At 36.1% G+C, this 14872-nt stretch overlaps 1 protein-coding gene and 1 long non-coding RNA gene across 3 annotated transcripts in view; one reads left to right on the forward strand and one right to left on the reverse strand.

Moving 5' to 3' along the window:
• Window positions 1-14872, forward strand: part of crp (transcription factor cropped) — a 178499-nt gene that overhangs the window by 89335 nt on the left and 74292 nt on the right. The window lies entirely within an intron of this gene.
• LOC143264623 (uncharacterized) lies at window positions 11891-13108 on the reverse strand. Its single transcript, XR_013038436.1, has 2 exons — window positions 12170-13108; window positions 11891-12090 (listed from the first exon to the last, which is right to left on the reverse strand). It is a non-coding gene; the product is annotated as an uncharacterized LOC143264623 (long non-coding RNA).

Consider the following 14872-nt stretch of genomic DNA (forward strand, 5'->3'; position numbering starts at 1 on the left):
TTTAAAATTTGACTGATGTTCAGTTTCATTTTTCATTTACTTAAATTTATTTTAATTAAATACATATACACACACATGCACACATGAATGGTATACATACATGCATATGTGAATATATGCACACATACATGCATGCAGATATACGTATATTATGTACACACATGTTCACATACACGTGTGTATATAATACATACATACGTGCATACGTTACATATGTTACATACATTACATACGTTACATATGTTACATACTTAAATACATACATACATGCATATATTCATACATACATGCATGCACAAATACATACATTACATAAATATGTACATACATACATGCATGTATATATACATACGTACACACATGTATACATATGTATGTTTTTAAAAATGTCTCTCCAGCAAACATTTTATCTCTACATCTTTATAATTTCTCATTAAACCAAAAAATACCGTACATTCGCAATTATCAAACAATTTTCCTCCAACCAAATTTCCAAAGCAATATTTATTTATCATCATCAGAATTTCTCGAATAACCCCGCAAGAACGTAACGTTCCTCAAATTATGCAAGAAAGAGTTAAACATGCAATTTAATCGTAATGGAAGAAAGTTAAATAACCGATGGGTGTTTTATTAGAGGCATGCAGCACGGTTAAAGAGTTAATTAGGTATGAAATTAAAGAGTTAATTAGACCAAGTAAGAATAGGCGTGTTCCCTCGCAATTTACGCAAAGGAGAGTCGATAATTTTCCCAGTTAAGTCACAAGTTCCGGTTGTGTCCGATTTTGCGAAATAATCGAGAGTGCTTCCGGTCCTCGACGCCCGGCCGGAACTCGATATCTGGCAAAGGAGAGGTGGTCAGTGAACCGCGATCGTTGAAATTCGATTAGAACCGATCGAATCTGTCTTGAGCTACGACGGAGCTGTCAACCTGTCGGTCAACTGTTCTATTTGTGGAAAGTTACTGCACATTTGTGAAAGCGGATAGTCTGGCTGTCGATAAAAGGAAATCGAGACCGTGTAAACAAATGCGGGACACGCGTTTCCTTCTAGTGCGGGTGTTCGTTAAGCGTTTTTCTTACCAATTAAAACGATCGAACCAAATTTTCATTTCTTGTTTGTCGGTTTGCACGTTTTTTAGTTCTTGATTTGGGTTATTTAGAAATAGGTTCTTTTTCAAATTTTTGGGTTCTCAAATTTTTAGATTTGTCAGTTTTTGTGTTTTTATGTTGGAAGACTTAAAAGCTTTTGAATTTTCATGTTTTTAAGTTCGCAAATATTTAAAACGTTTAAAATCCTAAATTTGTAAAGCGTCATTGTCTAAATTTACAAAAATATACAAATTTTAAAACTAAATTTTCAAATTTAATTTAATCAAACATAACATAACTTCACCAAATACAACGTAACATAACCTCATTTACTAAAACATAAGCTAACCTCACTAAATAACAACATAACATAACTTCATTTACTAAAACATAAGCTAACTTCACTAAATACAATGTAACATAACCTCATTTATGAAAACATAAGCTAACCTCACCAAATACAACGTAACATAACCTCATTTACTAAAACATAACCTAACCTCACTAAATAACAATATAACATACCCCAATTTAATAGAACATAATCTAACCTCACTAAATACAACGTAACATAACCTCATTTACTAAAACATAACCTAACCTCACTAAATACAACGTAACATAACCTCATTTACTAAAACATAACCTAACCTCACTAAATGAAAACATAACATATCCCAATTTAATAAAACATAACTGAATCTAATATGAAGTAACCTAACCTAATAACATAATAACCTAACCTAATCCACCACAATATAACCCAACATAACATAAGAAAAGCTAACCCAAAGCAAAATAAGTTGTCCATAATTGAAACGTAACATTTGTTATTCGAAGGGCGTTAAAACGAATTGTTTTTCGCGGCGATAAATTTCTAGGGGTTTCTTAATTATGATCGATGAGGAGCACGAATGTACCTGGAACGAACGGAGTGTTAGCTTGTTTGGGAAAAGGTTTGACGAATGGGAAATTCATCCAACGGGTTGACGGTGACAAATGGACGGTTTTGTCGAGCTTTTCCAGTTGCTCGAACCGCGACAAGAAACTATCGGTGCCGCGACCACCAGATAAATTTTCTTCCTCGTCGGACTATCATTTTGCAGAATGTAAATTGTTCTAATAGGAAGATGGAGGGACATATTTAAGGGAGAAGGCGGGGATAAACGTTGCCAGTGCGGTTTTCAATTCTGCGGTTTCTAATGGACGTTTATTAGGGAATTTATTTAGGGGACGTTTAGGAATTTGCGAATATAGAAATTTAGGGAGTGGGGAATTGGGGAATAGGAATGGAAGAATTTGGGGATATAGGGACTTAGGGATTTGGGGATTTGGAATATGGAAATTTGGGAAATTTGGAGAATTTGGGGAATTTGGGAAATTTGGAAGTTTGGAGATTTGGGGCTTTGGAGTTTTGGGGTGTTGGGAATTTTGGAATTTGAAGAATTTAGAGAATTTAGAGAATTTGAGAAATTGGATAATGGGGAATTGGGAAATCTGGAAAATTTGGAGAACTTGGGAATTTGGGAGTTTGGAGATTTGGGGCTTTGGAGTTTTGGGAATTTTGGAATTTGGAAATTTGAAGAATTTCGAGAATTTAGAGAATTTGAGAAATTGGATAATGGGGAATTGGGAAATCTGGAAAATTTGGAGAACTTGGGAATTTGGGAGTTTGGAGATTTGGGGATTTGGAGTTTTGGGATGTTGGGAATTTTGGAATTTGGAAATTTGGAGAATTTGAGAAATTTGGAAAATTTGGGGAATTCGGGAAATTTGGGAGTTTGGAGATTTGGAATTTTGGAGTGTTGGGAATTTTGGAATTTGGAAATTTGGAGAATTTGAGAAATTTGAGAAATTGGGAAAATTTGGGAAATTGGGAAATTTGGGAGTTTGGAGATTTGGAAATTTGATGTGGGGATTTGGAGTTTTGGGGTGTTGGGAATTTTGGAATATGGAAATTTGGAGAATTTGGGAAATTGGAAAATCTGGGAAACTGTGGAAATTTGGAATTTGGGAATTTTGGAATATGGAAATTTCATGTATTTTCTACACTTTATTTATATCTCTATATATAATACATTGTTTATATCTGATCCACATTATTATATGCATTTTTATATTTCTTTTTAAATCTTCATACACATTGTTCATACTTCATCTACATCACTATATACATTTTTAAAATCATATTTATATTTCTGCATACATTTTGTATATTCGATACAAACTTAAAAGTGCGAAATATTTTCGCCATATCTCAATGAACGAAAATGACTGAACGTAAAAACATTTATCAATTCATCTGCACCGACAGATCCGTCGAGTACATACGTTCGAGTAACCAGCATGAATGATTAAAGTGATAAATACCAGAACGAGCCGCGATTCTCAAGAAAAGACCCTCGATCAATAACGTTCTCGATAAAGAAGCGAATTACGATTGGTTCGACGACCTATATTTACCCGGCGTGTGCCGATGAAACGTCAACCTTTGGTTACAGTTTCCGGATTAACCGAGCCACGTTTCGTGACGGCCATCTTTTTACGTTCGCTCGGATTCGGACGTCATTAGCCTAATTAAGCGATACCTGACCGGAAGTAGTAAAAGCTGAGCAACTCGCGCATGCTACTTTCGCGTGACGTCTGTCATTTCTACCTTACACGACAAATTTCCTTTTCCGAATTTCCACGTGTTGCGTGCTCTTTTTATTTCGTGAAACTTCCGGATACTTTTTGACGATCGAGGAAGTTTTTGCGGTGGGAGGTTTCGAATTAAGTGGATTCGGTTTTAACGAGCTTTAAAAACCGTTTCATGCATATATGGCATAAGGACGCAACATATGTGTACGTATATACATGTGTTATATTCAGAAGTATACTTTTTAATTTGTTGGCTCTATACGCTTAAGCACATATTTATTTTTAACAAGCATATGTATGTGTACAGTGGATATGGGACATTTTAATGCATATGAGATGCCTGCTCCATAAATTTATATTCAGACTTATATTTTTTAATTTGTTGGTTCTATTAGGGGTACCGAAAAGTAATCAAAATTTCTTCGATGATTTCAAAGTTTTTCTATGAAAAATCGAAGGACTTTTTTTAGGAAGGGAACAATTATTTTGTTGATTTAAGATTTCTTTAATAAATAAATATTTTTCGCCAGCAAACAAAATTTTTATTACTTTTCGGTACCCCTAATATATGTCTAAGTACCATACAAGTATACATATGTGTACAATAGATACGAGAGATTTTAAGTACATACACAAGTTCATATGAGATGCCTACTCTGTAGTCCCACTAGTTATATTTATAGCGATCACTATGACCTGGTCACTGTATTTTATATATATTTTATGTAGGATATCTCTTATGTACGATATGTCATGTCAGGTATATGTAAGGACAAGTTAAAAATGATACTGCACAGGTATATAGACATCTGGTACCTCTAGATATGTTTAAATATTCTTAGACATGCTTCTAGCTAAGCATCCTGTGCTAGATATTGTTATCTTTTCGTATGTTGCCAGATGTTCACATTTTTTCAGAACTGTTGATCTACCAAATTGTTCATAGGTAGTTCTAAACATTCTTAGATATTTCTAGATATGCTTGTACTCAAGACAAGCTCTTAAATATTGTCATTCTTCTAGATACTGTCATATGTTCTTACGTTTCTTCAGATTTCTTAATGCATCAAATTGTTCATAGGTAGTCCTAAACATTCTTAGACATTTCTAGATGTGATTTTACCCAAGACAAGCTCTTAAATATTGTCATTCTTCTAGATACTGTCACATGTTCTTACGTTTCTTCAGATTTCTTGATGCATCCAATTGCTCATAGGTATCCTTAAGTATTTCTAGATACTTACACTTGCTTATACCCAAATGTTATACCTAAATGTTGTCATCCTCTTAGATGTTGTCAAATGTTCATTCATTTCTTTAGATCTCTTGATCTACTAAAATATCCATAGGTATCAATAGATATCAGTAGGTATCCATAGGTGTCTATAGATATCCATAGATATCTACAGGTATCCATAGGTGTCCATAGGTATCCATAGGTATTCATAGGTATCCATAACTATTTCTAGATATCCCTTGTACAAGCTCGTACCAAAAATATCCTTATTTATCGCCATCCTTCTAGGTGCTACCAAATGTTCCTATATTTCTTCAGATCTCTTGATGTACCAAAATATCCATAGGTATCAGTAGGTACCCATAGGTATCCATGGGTGTCTATAGATATCCATAGGTATCCACAGGTGTCCATAGGTGTCCATAGGTGTTCATAGGAGTCCATAGGTATCCATAACTATTTCTAGATATCCCTTGTGTTTGCTTGTACCAAAAACACCTTTATTTATAGTCACCCTCCTAAGTGCTACCAAATGTTCCTACATTTCTTCAGATCCCTTGATGTACCAAAATATTCATAGGTATCAGTAGGCATCCATAGGTATCCATGGGTGTCTATAGATATCCATAGATATCTACAGGTATCCATAGGTGTCCATAGGTATCCATAGGTATCCATAGGTATCCATAACTATTTCTAGATATCCCTTGTACAAGCTTGTACCAAAAACACCCTTATTTATCGTCATCCTCCTAGATGCTACTAAATGTTCCTAATTTCCTCAGATTTCTTGATCCCCCAAAATGTCCACCGCTCTCCATAGGTGTCCCTAGGTGTCCAAAGGTGCCCCTAGTTATCCCTCAGTATCCCTTAGTATTCCTAACCATCCCTACCCATCCCCAAGTACTCTCCACATTCCTACCCATCCCCAAATCACCCTACCATCCACAATTATAATTAATTTCCAAAACGAAACCCCCCATCGCCACTTTTAATACTCCTACGTGGTAAGTTGGCTCGTCTTTCTTTAGTTTGAGCGATCGTACGAGCCACAAGGGTGGGTTCCGGTGTGTATTCGTAGAGAAAACAATTACGAGCACGTACATATCCACCGCATGAGATAAGTCGGTGTCATAAATTATGGAATACAATATAAATGCAAATTTAATGTCGGCCAGCCTACTGTTATTTGCGTTTATTCTCCCTGGCTGCTCTCGCTTCCTCTCACGGCCGTTACCGAGCCTCCTCGCTTCAATAGATATCATTCAACTCTTCCCTGGTTTACAACGTGGAATCATAACTGGGACTCCTGATCGATCGACCTAAATAATGCAACGATTTTCTCGATCTCTTACAAAGAGAATACTCTTATAAAAGTTACTTTAACTCTTACTTTTTTGCTTGAAAATTTAGTTATTTGAGAATTTATCAAGTTGAAAATTTACCAATTTCAAAATTTATCAAATTGAAAATTTACCATTTTTAAAATTTCCTAATTATTCAATTTATCAATCTGAAAATTTACTAATTTGGAAATTCAGTAAATTGCAAATTTCCCAGCTTAGTAAATTAGTCAACTGAAAATTTACCACCTTGAAAATTTATCAACTTAAAAATTCAGTATCTTAAACATACCCCAATTAAAAAATTTCTGCAATTAAAATGAAAATACTTGAGATAGAAAACACCTGTAAGAGGAAAGATTCCGAGAAAAGGCAGTTCGAATGTTGGACGAACGAGGAAAGGTCGATCGCGTGGGTCCCCGATTTCCGTTTGCAATGCACTCGAGTATGCGAAGGCACGCGCGTGCCAGACGAATGTCGTAAACACCGAGAGAACTCGAGTGCGGTGTAACCAGCGAAAAGACGTATGTCGAGCCGCGTAAACAGCCTTGGTCAACCGGCGACGAACGTAGGCGTTTATTCGTGTCAAAAGTTAACGCTTTCGCGTGTCGTACATCCTAGTTTCGCTCCCTTTATTTCCCTTCCTGTTACCGCCGCCTTCTTCCCCCGTCGCCTTCTTCCGCATAATAAGTGCCGCTGATTGTTTACGTGATCCCGTCCTATTAACCCGAAACTAACTTTTTAGCCTTTGTCCTTTACGAATTTTAGGTAACTTCTTATCTAATGGGGAATTTGGTGAATTTTTATGGGGAATTTGGAGAATTTTTTTATTTTTGAGGAATGTGTTATTGGATTTGAGAGAATTGTTATGTTTGCTGTTGGAGTTTGGAAAATCAGTAATTTGGGAAACCTAAATTCTCACGTTCCCAAATCCCCACGTCCCCAAATCTCCACATCCTCTAATTCCCACGTCCCCATATCCCTACGTCCCCAAATCACCACGTTCCCTAATCCCTACGTCCCCAAATCCCCACGTCCCCAAGTCCTCACGTCTCCAAATCCCTACGTCCCCAACTCGCCACGTCCCCAAATCCCTACGTCCCCAAATCGCCACGTCCCCAAATCCCTACGTCCCGAAATCACTACGTCCCCAAATTCCTACGTTCCCGAATCCTTACGTCCCCAAATCCCTACGTCCCCAAATTCCTACGTCCCCAAATCCCTACGTCCCCAAATCGCCACGTCCCCAAATCCCTACGTCCCGAAATCACTACGTCCCCAAATTCCTACGTCCCCGAATCCTTACGTCCCCAAATTCCTACGTCCCCAAATCCCTACGTCCCCAAATTCCTACGTCCCCAAATCCCTACGTCCCCAAATTCCTACGTCCCCAAATCCCCACGTCCCCAAATTTCCACGTTCCCAAATCCTCACGTCCCCAAATTTCCACGTTCCCAAATCTCAACCTTGCCAAATCCCCATATCCCCAAATCCCCAAATCCCCATATTCCCAAATCTCCATATCCCCAAATCCCCATATCTCCAAATCCCCAAATCCCCATATCCCCATATCCCCATATCCCCAAATCCCCATATCCCCAAATCCCCATATCCCCAAATCCTCATATCAAGGTACAAAAACCAAAATAATGAATTTCCACATAATTTCTCCGTAAATAAATATTTGAAAATAAAGCCATGGTGCGTGGCCGATATATTTCATCCACCGAAACGTGTCGTTGGTCGCGAATTAATCAATCCGAGGCAAGGTATCGTTGTCACGAACACGATCATAGCGACCAAAAAGGGGGATAAAAGCCAGAGCGACGAAACGCGAACGTTACACGTTAGAATCACGACATTAACCGAGGCCAACCAACCGCTTTTCTTCCTGTTTCTTCGAGCTGATTAATTTCCGCGATATTTCTCCGCCTAATCCCACTTTCATTTTTCTAGCCTCGCGTTCCACGGCTTCATTTAGCGGATAACAAATGGCCGGGAAAATTAGCGAACCTCCGGCCTCGGGATTAGCGTTTTGAGCCCACGCTTAGGGCAATCATTTTTTGGGTTGCTGCACGAAAATGGGGTGTGGTATATTTTCGTCGGGGAAATTGTTAAGTTAAGGTGAGGGGGAATTTATGAATATGAGAATTTAAGGAATTTTGGTAATTGGGAAGGTATTTTTGGTAGTTAGAAGATGGGAAATTTAGGGAATTTTAATTGCATTCACAAAGTCTTATGTTCCCAAATCTCTACATTCCCAAATTTCTACCTTTTTTAATTTCTTCATTCTCCAATACCCATATTCCCCAATTTCCATATTCCGCAATTTCCACATTCCCCAATTCCTACATTCTCCAATTCCCACATTCTCCAATTCCCACAGTCCCCAATTTCCACATTCCCCAATTTCCACTCACACCAATTCTTATATTCCCTAATTCCCACATTCCCCAATTCCCATATTCCCCAAATTCTACACTTTCCAATTCCCACATTCCCCAAATCCCACATTCTCCAATTTCCACAATCTCCAGTTCCCAAATTTCCCAATTCCCACATTTTCCCATTCCCACATTCCCCAAATCCCTACATCCCCAAATCCCTACCTTCCCAAATCCCTACATCCCCAAAACCCAACGTCCCCAAATCCCCACGCCCCCAAATCCTCACGTTCCCCAATACCCACGCCCCCAAATTCCCACGTCCCCAAATTCCCACGTTCCCAAATCCCCACGTCTCCAAATCTCAACCTTGCCAAATCCCTACATCTCCAAATTCCCATATCCCCAAATCCCCACATCCCCAAATCCCCACGTCCCCAAATTCCCACGTTCCCAAATCCCCACGTCTCCAAATCTCAACCTTGCCAAATCCCTACATCTCCAAATTCCCATATCCCCAAATCCCCACATCCCCAAATCCCCACATCCCCAAATCCCCACATCCGCAAATCCCAATCTTGCGAAATTCCTACATCTCCAAATCCCAACCTTGCCAAATCCATGCATCCCTCAAATCCCTACATCCCTAAATTCCCATATCCCAAAATTCTCACACACCCAAATCCCCACATCCCCAAATCGCCATATCCCCAAATTCCAACATTCACGAATACCTACCCTTCCAAATCCCCACCTCCCCAAATCCCTCCATTCCCAAATTCCCATATTCCAAAATTCTCACCTACCCAAATCGCTACAGCCCCAAATCGCTATATTCCCAAATTCCCACATCTCCAAATCGGTACAACCCAAGTAGCTACGGCACAATTGGTCAGAATAGAAAAATGGACGCCACTCGCACGTATTTTCGGCGGTAGATTGGCTCTCGCGGTCACGCACACCAATTAGGCGAAAAACAATGACAGTCTTGAAACGTCTCTCAAGTGAGATGCTACTTGCGTTCAGCAGTTGTCATTATTATTCTTATTTGTATGTCACTGCAAATGTTCATAGAGCTTCTTTTACTTTGTACCCCGCGCTAACTCATGGGTTGACATCTGTACATTGTACATCTGTACATATCTGAAGTCTCAGTTACATTATATTATACAATATTTAATTAAATATTTCGTTCTATTTTCTCACATTGTACTATTGAAATGAACATGTGTTTGAACATGTTAAACTATGTTCACGCAATTGAACGATACTAATCTAAAATCTAAACCTGATTAACGACCGATTACGAGGAATGCATGCTCAGCGATAAGAAGGTGAAATTTTTGTTTTGGCTTCGAATCGGATCCAACGATCGCGTTTCTGCCGATAACCCAGCTAAACAAACAAACTGCAAAAGATTGCGTTCGTGTTGCACAATATTAATTGGAACGAGCTTAGATTATCGAGGCAGTTCCTCGACACGTGTATCTCGGTCAAACGATCTATAACATTTTTGTCGTATGGTCCATCAGGCTTTCTCGTTTTACGCCGATGAAGCAATTACACGTGGACGTTGGAAAAGATTAATAACCGCGAAGGAGAATAAACCGATATCGCGCGTTATCGCCGAGAACGGGCAATAAAAAGGTGCAATAAACCCCGATCGTAACGCGCACGATATTACGTCGTCGAATGAAAATATTATAATTCTTGTCCTTGTGTAGACAAATTGAAATGAAAACGTGTTGTTGAATTTTTAATTGTAACTTTACTTGTCTTCTGTTAATTGATGAATGTGTGGTCACTGGAATCAAGATGGTAGCAATATTTATACGTATATGTGAATGTATATGGGTTGATGGCTAAGCTGTTAGGTAAATTGGTAGATAAATAAGATAAATAAATAGATAGATAGATAAATAGGTAGATGAATAGATAAAGAGATAGACAGGTACGTATATAAATTGCTAGATAAATAAACAAATAAATAAATAAATATATAAATAAATAGATAAAGAGATAAACAGGTATATAAACAGATAAATAAATAAATAAATAAATAAATATGTAGATAAATAGACAGCTACTTATACAAATAAACACATAGATAAATAGATGAATACACAGCAATACACAAACACTCAGAACATCAACCATAAAAATTACATCAAAAGGCATTGATGGCGGCCATTTTGAGTCTTCCATTCATTTTATTCATCAAATTGCATACAGCGACAACGTGCGTATACATTTTACTGGAATATCTTGTATAATACGTGTATATGGTAATTAAACTTGCTTTGATTGAAATCGATAGTAATTAAGCTTGATTTGATTGAAACTAATTTAGTTACATTGATATCAAACTGAACCTTAAGTTGTATCAATTCGTAGTAGCAACATAGTAGTAAATTCAATATTGCAGTACGTTCTTGTGTTGGTCTGTTAATCTACTAATTTATCTGTTCATCTGTTAATCCATTTTATGTATTAATTTATTTCTTTCATGTTGTGTAACTTTGAAAGTTATAATTATAGTCATGCACCATAGTCATAGTCATCCATCTTGCTTATAGTCATCCATCTTGTTTATAGTCATAGTCATAGTTTATTTCTGGAAATATAATACAAATATAAAACATTGATGTACATCACATTAGTGATAAATAAAAATCTACATAACATTACTGATAAATAAATAACAAAAAATAAAGTTTTGTCTTCTTGCAATTTGTAAAATTCTTATCATATACAAAAATAGCACTAATCCATATTAATCCTCTTTAATTAAAATTGGTCACCATACCAATAATATCTCATGTAAAAATAAATTTGAATACTCTAAGTGTTAATATAAAAATAACAAAAAATAAAATTTTGTCTTCTTGCCATTTGTAAAATTCTTATCACACACAAAAATAGCACTAATCCATATTAAGCCTCTTCAATTAAAATTGGTCACTATACCAATAATATCTCATGTAAAAATAAATTTAAATACTCTAAGTGTTAATATAAAAATAACAAAAAATAAAATTTTGTCTTCTTGCAATTTGTGAAATTCTTATCACATACAAAAATAGCACTAATCCATATTAAGCCTCTTTAATTAAAATTGGACACCATACCAATAATATCTCATGTAAAAATAAATTTGAATACTCTAAGTGTTAATATAAAAACGATTTGAGATACAAAAATTTCTCCTAGCGTCGAGGGTGGCAGGGTGAAAGCAGGGGTGAATTAAACTCGATACCAGAGTTTAAACAAGGTATTCCGCGTAAGTCTGCGTATCGATAAAAATTATCCCCGTCGTCGAAACTCGAAACGAGGCTGCGTGTGTTCTGGCACGATAACGATTTCTTATTATCTCGCTACCTGGAATCGAGGACCATCTGGAGGGAGAAAATAAAGAGACGAATTAAGATCGTTTTGTAAATAGAACGTTGCGTCTGCGAAGATTAACGCTGAGACCTTTTTCCTGCTACGCCTCTTATCGAACATTGATAACGATAAAGAACGCATGCACTTCGTGGAATCTGTCTGATTATGTGTATTAAGAGGAACCATGTGGCATTCTCTGAATGGAGCGCCGGTGGCTATATATGGAATAATTCTTGTTAGAGGATGAAAGTGATTTCTGCGTATTTTTGGAACTTTGGGTATCAAAGGATTAATGTACTTTTAGTTACTGCAGTTAAGGAGTTGCAGGAGTTAAGACTGCAGAGGGAAGCTGGAAATTTTGTGTTGAAATGGTGGAAATTTAGGGTTTTGGAAATTTGGGATGTGAGAATTTTGAATTTTGGGAAATTGGGGATTTGGGAGTTTGGAAGGCTGGTATCAACCTTTGGGAGGATGGACATTTAGTAATTTGGAAAATTAGCAATTTGGGAGTTTATCAACTTGAAAATTTAGCAAATTGGAAATTTACCAATTGGAAGATTTAGTAACTTGGAAATTTATTAAATTGGCAGTTTATCAGCTTGAAATTTAGTAATTTGGAGATTTGGTAATTTGGAAAATTAATAATTTGGAAGTTTATCGACTTGAAAATTTAGCAAATTGGAAATTTACCAATTTGAAGATTTAGTAATTTGGAAATTTATTAAATTGACAGTTTATCAGCTTGAAATTTAGTAATTTGGAGATTTGGTAATTTGGAAAATTAGCAATTTGGGAGTTTATCAACTTGAAAATTTAGCAAATTGGAAATTTACCAATTGGAAGATTTAGTAACTTGGAAATTTATTAAATTGGCAGTTTATCAGCTTGAAATTTAGTAATTTGGAGATTTGGTAATTTGGAAAATTAGTAATTTGGGAGTTCATCGACTTGAAAATTTAGCAAATTGGAAATTTACCAATTTGAAGATTTAGTAACTTGGAAATTTATTAAATTGGAAATTTATCAGCTTGAAATTTAGTAATTTGGAAATTTATCAATTTGAAAATTTACCAGTTTGAAAATTCAGTAATTTGGAAATTCATCAATTTGAGCATTTACTAATTTGCAAATTTATTAGCTTAATAAATTAGTCATATGGAAATTTATCAACTTGAAATGTTAATAATTTAAACATACACCACATTAAAAATTAGACAACTTCCCAATTCATAAAAAAATTCCTAAATTTAACAATCTAAAAATAAATCACTCATCAAATATAACAATCAATAACATCCCTAACATATAACTTCATAAACCTAAAAAAACTTGTGAACAGTAATTCCATGTGAATAGTAATTTGTCCTCTTGTATAAGAAAAGTGAAGTGCAGAGAAGTTTCCATGTTTCTCAGCTGACAAAAAGACGAACGTCGACTTGAGCCGTTGTTGATAGAGTAGAACAATGTAGTTGGAGAACGAGGGATGCATTTTACAAGCGGATTACTCCGTGGAAGAAGTAGAAGCAAGTAAATCGGGCATAAGGTAGCTCGGTACACGCGTAACTTGGCGCGTGACTCAACATGTAAATGTTGGTCGCTCGACTATTCGTTTGTTACGTGTTTAACCCAAATAACCATTCCAGGATCGGTGGACGATCGCTGGTATCATGGGTGCAGCTAATGCCATGCGACGACTATGGCTACGCCGAGTGGCGCCAATCCCCATAAGGCAACGTTCGCTACCAGTGCCACGCGGTCCTATTCTGTCTTACCAAGGCGAAACGGAAATTCGTTATCGAACAGCTGACACGAACACTTCATACTTATATTCACTATGTTACAATATTGTAGACGTTTCAGTGTTTTTAATATTTACTTAGATTTGTTAGATAATTTGGAACTTTTGCTAATTTGGGTGTTTGGAAATTTTTCTTGTTTAATTGGAATTATTTTACATTTGAAAATTTGGGAATGTGGGAAATTGAGTATTTGAGAATTTGAGCAGTGGGTTTGGTATTTTAAGGTTTGAGAATTTGCTTACATTCTTTAAGTCCCCACTTAGGTATTTGAAGATTTGAGAATTTGGGGATTTAGGTATTTGAAGAGTTGAGAGTTTGGGAATTTAGGTATTTGAAGATTTCAGAATGTGGGGACTTAGGTATTTGAAGATTTGAGAATTTGATAATTTATATATTTGGGCGATGTGGAGATTTGAAGATTTAGATACTTGAAGATTTGAGAATTTGATGATTTAAATATTTGAGTGATGTGGAGATTTGGAGATTTAGATATTTGAAGATTTGAGAATTTGATGATTTAAATATTTGGGTAATATGGAAATTTGGAGATTTGTAGAGTTGAAAGTAAGAGAATTGGTAATTTAGAAATTTAGTAATTTGAGGATTTGGGAACATAGTAAATCAAAAATTTGTCACTTTGGACACCAGATAATTTGAGAACGTAGGAATGTGGTGACTGGATACTCGCTTCACCCTGTTCCACTTCACACTGTCACATGTCACACTGTATAATATTTAAAGTCATTGAATATGACTTTTATACAGTATTACTTAAGAAGATTTAGAATTAGAAAACTTTCAATTTGACCCTATAAGATTTTCAAAATATAAAATCTACAAATTTTCAGCCTATAATATTGATCTCTAAAACCCTCTAAAATGGAAGCTATACCTACACTTTCATAACCTAAAATAAACCCCAAAATTAGAGTCCAAAAACTAAAATATCTAAATAAACATATCCCCTCAATACAAATATCAAAACAGTAGTAGG

This window comes from Megachile rotundata, chromosome 6 (genome assembly GCF_050947335.1).
Source record: "Megachile rotundata isolate GNS110a chromosome 6, iyMegRotu1, whole genome shotgun sequence".
Lineage (NCBI taxonomy): Eukaryota > Metazoa > Arthropoda > Insecta > Hymenoptera > Megachilidae > Megachile > Megachile rotundata.